General features: G+C 32.4%; 1 non-coding gene across 1 annotated transcript; it reads left to right on the top strand.

Annotated features, from left to right (window-relative positions):
* Positions 1-330: 330 nt before the first annotated feature.
* On the top strand, positions 331-422 carry TRNAI-UAU (transfer RNA isoleucine (anticodon UAU)). The gene is given in 2 exon segments: positions 331-368; positions 387-422. It is a non-coding gene; the product is annotated as a tRNA-Ile (tRNA).
* Positions 423-7,794: the final 7,372 nt, after the last annotated feature.

Here is a 7,794-nt window from a genome sequence, read left to right as displayed (position 1 = left end):
ATTTATAAATCTCCCACAATCCAGTTTGCTATCATTTTTTTACGAATAATGAGTCAAGCGAGGCAGAATAGGCAAGAAACGGGCGGGTGTGACATGTACTGGAGAAAAAAAAAATTATCTTTTAAATGTTGTGACACGCTCGTGGGACGAAAATATACTAAAGTGTGTTATATATTGGAGAAAAAACATGTTCATATAATTTGGATTTAACGTCTTCAAGGTCGTTTAATCCATTAATTATATGAAATGGTATTTGTTCACTAGACTATTTACTAGACAAATATTTCTAACTTTATTATGCTTAGAATATGTCGCGTTCAAAGAAATAAGGCTCCAGTGGCGCAATTGGTTAGCGCACGGTACTTATAAGGCAGTAGTCGTGAGCAATGCCGGGGTTGTGAGTTCGAGCCTCACCTGGAGCAGTTTTTTTTATTTTTTCAAAATCAACACGACCGACTCCGTTGTCACAAAAATTACTGTTACTGTTCAGAAGTGTTATCATTATCATGGGGTAATTAATGTTTACTCCCTAAGTTGAAATAATTACCAAATGAGTTGAAGGTTTTATCTGTAGACAAACTTGCACTAGTTGGAAAAGGAAATATTATTTTTTGGGATCAATTCGAAATTTGATTGAATCAGCGATCACTAGCATCCAAATTATGATTTTTGTAATTGATAGAAATATGTAATTGTTAATTCAATCACCGAAATGATGATTAATTTGAATAAAATAACCTTGGTACGGAAACATAATTTTGAGCTGAGATGGACCAGAGAAGTCTACTGTCACTCAAAATATCTTAGAGAACGGCCATGGAATAAATAAGGAATGCCTGAAGTTGATGACCAGAACATGAAACTATTCTTGATGCTTTCGAGAGTTCAGAGACCGAAAAATATGAAATGGATTTATGAAGAGCGACAAAGGTTACATAATTGTTGCAGGTATAAAACAGATAATTCTTTGTTATAATAACCAGGTATTCATTAATATATGAACAGGTACAAACATACATTAACCTCCATTTGATGACAACCCTCATTCTAGAAAAGATATGTAAATTATCATCTGTTACTTACTGTATCATAGTAACATGTGATAACTTCTACAAGAATGTTCAGCATCACTTGACATATTTCAAATCGTCATGCTAACAAGACATTGATTATTTTTTGACTGTTTTTCAATACTGGACAATCAGATGACATCTACTCTCACAGTAAATGTAGATCACGGTTTACAGTATACAGGGTGTTCAGAGGGTGATTCGTTAGGTCACGGTCGTTTCAATAAAAAAGTTTTTATGTATATATTTCCGAAAGTGCTTCGTTTCTGAGATACAAGGCGTTGAAGTTTAAAAGAAAACGGTATTTATAACTGGGTTGAAATTATTAGGTCCAGTGGCGTCTCAGTGAGCACCACAGCCAACGAAATTGAGAAAAAATGAATGTCACTGACTTCTTTGTAGTTTTTTATTTTTCTAGATTAGGCAACTAAAAACATAACTTGTAGTTTTTTCATATCAAGTTTCGTTTTTGAGATAAAAAAAACTGGACATTGCAATTGTCAATTAGCACATGAATTACTCTATTAAGATATCTGTCCTGGTAAATTATCCGTGCTTCTTCCGCATTTCATTCTGCTAATCCGTAAATGAAGTGCATGTCAGCCATTTCAGCGATAGTAACATTATTCATGATGGAATCACTGCTAATAATTGACAACTCCGATATGGTATTCATGATATTCAAAGTAACTTCAATTTTTTTTTTCCAAAATGAAGCTTCATATGAAGAAAACACAAGTAACAAAAAGTTTTATTTTAAATGATTAGCCTAAAACAATAAAAAAGACAGCACCAAGTCAGTGGCGAATTTTTTTTTTCCAATATTGTTGGCTGTGGTTCCCATTGAGACGCCACTGGACCTAATAATTCTAATATCGTTAGGGTCAAATAAACGCCTCTTTACTTCAAAAAATTATTGCAAATTTCAACAAAATCGATGTAAGGATATTTATGATATTTTATAAAGTATGAATACTGAATGAATGTAATTTTGTAAAATTGAGAAAAAGACGAGAAATTGCAGATCTCATTTTCATCTATAAACTGGTCAATGGTCCCATTGACTCACCAACTCTACTGTCCCAAATTAATTTTAATATACCTCGATATACTTTCAGATCAAATACCACATTCCTCATTAATGTACCCAATTATCAGCACCATTTCTACAGCCCGTTAACCTCTGTGTGCCGAACTGTCAATAAATACTCTATAGATTTATTTTTTTCTACCCTGAATCAATTTAGAAATAGTTTGAATAGATTAGTTCCTAGCTGAATATCAAAATGTTCACTTATATTTACATTTATCTAGAAATAGTTACCTGCTCTATTATTGTATACTCCTCTTATTGTTCCTTGGCCTGTTGGATGTAAATAAATAAATGAAAAAATACCATTTTTTTTTGGAAAATTCACCCCCTGAATCTCAGAAACAAAGCATCTTCGAACATATGTTCATGAGAACTTTTTTCTTAAAACGACCTAACGAAGTTCTGTATCGTAGTTAGGAAACATCTTGTATAGATAGATAAACATGAATTTAGACGGTTTCATTCAGATCATTAGAATTATTGAAAGTAAGTGATAAATGTGCCTCTTCTGTTGGTACTTTATCTATGAAACCATGGTGATTGTCAGATAAATATCTTGTTTTTGTTGAGATAAGGAAATGGTCTGTCAATATTATTTTTTTAAATATTTTGTGAGATGTTTTAAGAGGTATTAATCTCTGGTTAGTGACTGGATTATCATCATCTCGTAAATAGGTATTACCATAGATGTTTTGAGAACTTTGGTCCAACAGAGGGGTTTGGAGGAATTTTTCATTCTGGAATAAAGTTCTGGTCCCTGATTATGACACTGACTATTTCTCTTCTATTTTAGTTTATTCCGTTTTTATTCAATTTGACACTTCCGTTGCCTCTTATCAGAATTGTTTTGAATATGTTTTGAGCCAGATAAATAATTTTTCATATCATTTCGGTAATATTCATTTTTGTTACTTCAATTAGATTAATTAATTCAGATTTATAAAACGACTGTAATTCTAAATTCTAGATCATCTGGACTACTTGATGGTTTGTTTTGAATTTAACGAGCGGTTGGTAATCCATGGTTGGTAATCCATTTATTGCACTGGAATACTGGAACTTCAGCTTATTGAGTAGGTATGTTTTTTGAATGGATTCTTAGAATTGTTTTCATAATGAGATCTGGTATCGTTTGCCGTTCAACAACAAAACTGACCGATTTTTCTCTAATGTTGAAGCAATCTGAAAATGCGTTAATACTAAATATTAAATATTGATATATATCTACACCATATCACTGGTAAGTTTCCTCAAAGTGTTTCATGATGAACCCCCTTCCAATCTGATAAATTACCTTGTTAAATTGCAGAAGTTCGAAAAATTTCTGCTCACAATTTTGCATTGTTCGTCAAATTTTTTGCTTTTACTAATATCGTTTTGTCGATAATGCTCAGGGTTCCACGAACGCACACAATGATGAACAGGCTCAAATAAAAAATCATCAGACGATCTCCGTTTGAGATTTTCAATCTTTTAGAGAGAAAAGTAGATATTAAATATAAAAGAACAAGCATTCATATGAGAACTCGTGAAATTTACTTGGATAGTTTTCACACGTTTTGACACGAAGATTCATAACTGTGCAAGTGAAAATAAATGGAACCAATAGAAATAATTGACAAAGATTTTTGAGGAAGGACCTATCAATGACAAAATGATAATATGAATATCGTATCCATCCGAGTAATAGTCCAATGAAATGAGGATTTAAATTACCATGCAATAGGCAAGCCTGCATTTTTCAATATAAGTTGATTTCAGCATACATTCAAAGGATTTATAGTTAAAAAATGTTGAATTTCATTTAGGAGATAGAAAATGAATGAAAACTACCCCAAAAATAACTTTTTTGAGTATATCTCGAAAGCATACAAATATATTAGAAAAAGGTCGAAACAAAAAATGTAGGCAATAACATTTTCTATAAAATCGTTTCTGATCACTTTTGACGTGCTCCCAATAGAAACGGAGATATTTGCAATAATCAATTTATGCTTATAGTTCAGACGGGCTGCAGTAGAGCGGCTATATCTCTCCAGCACTACGAAATAGATTAAATGTTGTCGGTCTTTTCCCAGGTGCACATATGAATGAATGCGAGTTCTATTCATTTTCGTTCCCGAAAGTGTTTGCATTCATGTTATATATTCCAATACAATGGGTCTTTTATAACCCTATTGCGCATTATGTATAAGGGTCACCCTGAAACTAGTGCGTCTTCATTAAAAGCGCGGATTCATTTCCTGTGTTTCACAGATGCTGAATCATCACTTGGAAACTTATAAATTCAATTCTGCATTACTAGTGCATTACGTTACACCTCCTAGAATCCTGGCGCAATTCAACACGGTTCTAGTACGGTCACTTGCTATCGTAATATCGACTAGTTTCCTGGTGAACCTAACCAGTATAGGTTAAGAAAGCGAATAAAGAAACAAACAAAAGAAACAATAAAGAAGTAACAAGTAACAAATAAAAAGTGTTTTTAAAAAGTCTTCGAGCAAAGCTACGATACAACATCCATTTCATTAAAGTGGTTCTTTCTTTGCATTTCATTGAAGAACCTGTGAAAAATGAAAATGGAGCATGGATGGTGCTCAATTTGTGAATAGACAAAAGTAAAGTGAAAAATGACCTGAAATATAAAGAATTTATAATTTATGACATTAAAAATAAAATAAATACAACAATAAAAATTAATTGGCGCTCCGGGGCGACTTCATTGATTCCAGTGGCGCATTTGCTTTTTCAGCTGCAGGAAAACCCGGAAAAACCTGCAGCACCACATCATCTGAAGATCTTGATCTAACAATGTCCTCTCTCTCATAAAACAAAATGTAGAATGTCTCCAGAGGCTCCAATAAATTCAATGCATCGCCAGAACACTTCGTGACACGACTATCGTCAAACTTAAACCAGTCCGTTTCTTCTTTGACCAAGGCGTAATAATGACCACATTCAACGCCAGAACCACAGTGAACAATGACTGCATGAATATTATAACAGTGGTCTGCTAGGTTGAAATGTTTATCTATTTCGAACTTTCCAAAGAGTTTCTTGCTTCCGTTAGAGGTTGAGTCTTGTTTGAATATCATCAGTGTTATTATTAGATTGACTGGTGCCTCAGCTATACTTGTTTCCTTATAACAGTCAGTTAGTTTGACGCATGTTTGACAATACAGTTGATCATCACCTGTTAAAAATTCCATTTTCAGATGATTTAACAATAAGCTTTGCACGGACTGGTAATTAGTCGTATATAAAGTGTGGGAAGGCAAGGAGCCATGTCGATTTCATGATGGTTTGTATGTTTTACTCTACGATGACAGAACCTAACAGTGAAATTTTTTATTGCAAGAAATTTTTTATAAGAATATGATAAATTATTCATCTTATTGATTCTTATGTAAAAATAATTGAATAATTTATTATATACATGTGTCACAAAAATGCTATCGAAAATAAATTTGTATTCTCTAATCTGTGAAGTGTGTAAAGGCCAAATGGAATAAATTCATTATTACGGTTACAGTACCTACATATTAAAAAACATCCCGGAAGACGTCAAATGTAAATTATAATTTGACATTATTCTACTTAAAAATGTCACCCCTACCTTCAACCCCCTTCGAATGATAGGTACAACTCCCAATTTTTTTTTAAGTTCATTCCAACAATAATATAAAATAAATTGAAATCATGTGGTTACCGAAATTCGATAAGATACACTCAAAAACTAAGTGTAATGAAAAACATAATTGAATGTAGAATACGAAAAAGAATCATGGATGGTAACGAAGTTAACCGCAAACGTCTTGGCAACATCCTAATTTCAAATAAAACTGTTTTCTAACATTATTCAACATATGACCGACCTAATCGCAAGCGTTATTCGTTCTATTGAGGTCACTAAAATCTGAAGGTATAGTTTTGTACACATTGCCCTTCACATATCCCCATGAAAAAATCTAATGATGAAAGATCGGGTGATCGCGCTGGCCATTCAATCGATCCTCGCCTCCCTGCTCCATCCTGCTAAAACCATATCGTATTCACTGCATGTGTCCATTTTATTGCATGCATTTTATTTTCTTTTAATATGTTTACTATCGATATATGGCTAATATTGAATGTAGTGGATGCCTGTCTACTCGATATATGTGGGTTTTCCTCAAACTCAAGCATCACATATAATTTGAGTTCATCACTCATTGCATTGGCAGCTGCTTTTTTTATCCGCCCCACATGACCAAACTCGCGAAACTGCTTCTCTATTTTGCTTATTATTCCTTGAAATATGGGTCGTAAATTAGGAAATTTCTTATCAAATAGGGGAGCTACTTCCTGTTGTGTTCGGGTTTTATGTCAATAACCAATCATTTGTAAAACCGTTATTTTATGTATTTCCTTTAATCTAACCGTTTGTCAGACTTGAAGTAAAAGAACTTTAATCTTAAATTAAAATACTGACAACTAATGTTGTAACATACAAAACAATTCGACAAGGCGTTTAAAACTATATAACGTTGCCTCGGAAATTATTCACAGGTTTTTAAAGAATACCATCTAAAAATTACACTGCTATAGTTTTTGCTTACTTTCTCATTATCAGTACCTCAACATGAAATTATTTTTTAGTATATTGCAATAAGTTGTGGGTGTATTTTATGGAAGTTCGGTAACCACATGTTTTCAATTTATTTTATATTGATTGTTGCAATGAACTGGAAAGCGGTTTGAATATAGAATGAAAACGCCTTTCAAACGATATTTCACAAGCCTATACTTCCCATTTGAAAAATTGAGGGTTGTACCTGTCATTCGACGGGGTTTGAAGATAGAAGAAGCATTTTTCCGTCTAAGTATGTAAATTATAATCTAAATTTAACGTGGTTCGGGATTTTTCATAAATATGTATAGTAACCGAAATAATGAATTTATTCCATTTGGCTTTTACACACTATATCGATTCATATACAGAAAATGAATACTTGAGTATTGAAAATTAATTCAATAAGTAGTGTAATAAGGTTAAAAATGTTTGCTGACATGTGTAATAAAGAAATTATTATTCTTCTATATTTTGAATGAACATTTTCAAATCAATACAATTTCAAAAATCGGAAGAAATTGAGAATTTACTTAGTAGGTCAGTATGTATATATTCATTATTTGAAAACTTGTAATTACTTGTAATAACACAAAACAAGTTTCAATTTGTAGTGTTGGCAAAAAAGATGATTCATTAGGTGATACTTTGGCGGATGAAAATTCTACATCACAAATTCAAATGAAAATGTAAGGGACCAAGATACGTCAGACCTTGATGATAACTCCATACAACAAAAGCAGAAGTGGCTGATTATTAATGATATTTTGAATAACGCTGAATCTCATGAGGAATCTGAAGAAGAAAGTGTCCTTGATTATAACGATTTTTAGTACTAAACATTCTTATGCACCTAAAAAATATTAAAAAGTAAAATAGAGGCATTTGGTTAAAAATTATTGAAATTTTTGGCATTCTACTTCTCCATCTTGATACAAAAAAATGTGAGGAATCTTTCAAAACAAAGAACGAAGAAAGCAATCAATTTCAAAAAATTAACTCTATACAAAGACGTGTAGATC

The sequence above is a fragment of the Leptinotarsa decemlineata genome, unplaced genomic scaffold, assembly GCF_025532065.1.
Source record: "Leptinotarsa decemlineata unplaced genomic scaffold, Ldec_3_MD MMD2_P_RNA_scaffold_4, whole genome shotgun sequence".
NCBI classification, from domain to species: Eukaryota; Metazoa; Arthropoda; class Insecta; order Coleoptera; family Chrysomelidae; genus Leptinotarsa; species Leptinotarsa decemlineata.
The sequence above is the reverse complement of the archived record's forward strand: the minus strand, read 5'-3'. Positions and strand labels throughout refer to the sequence as shown.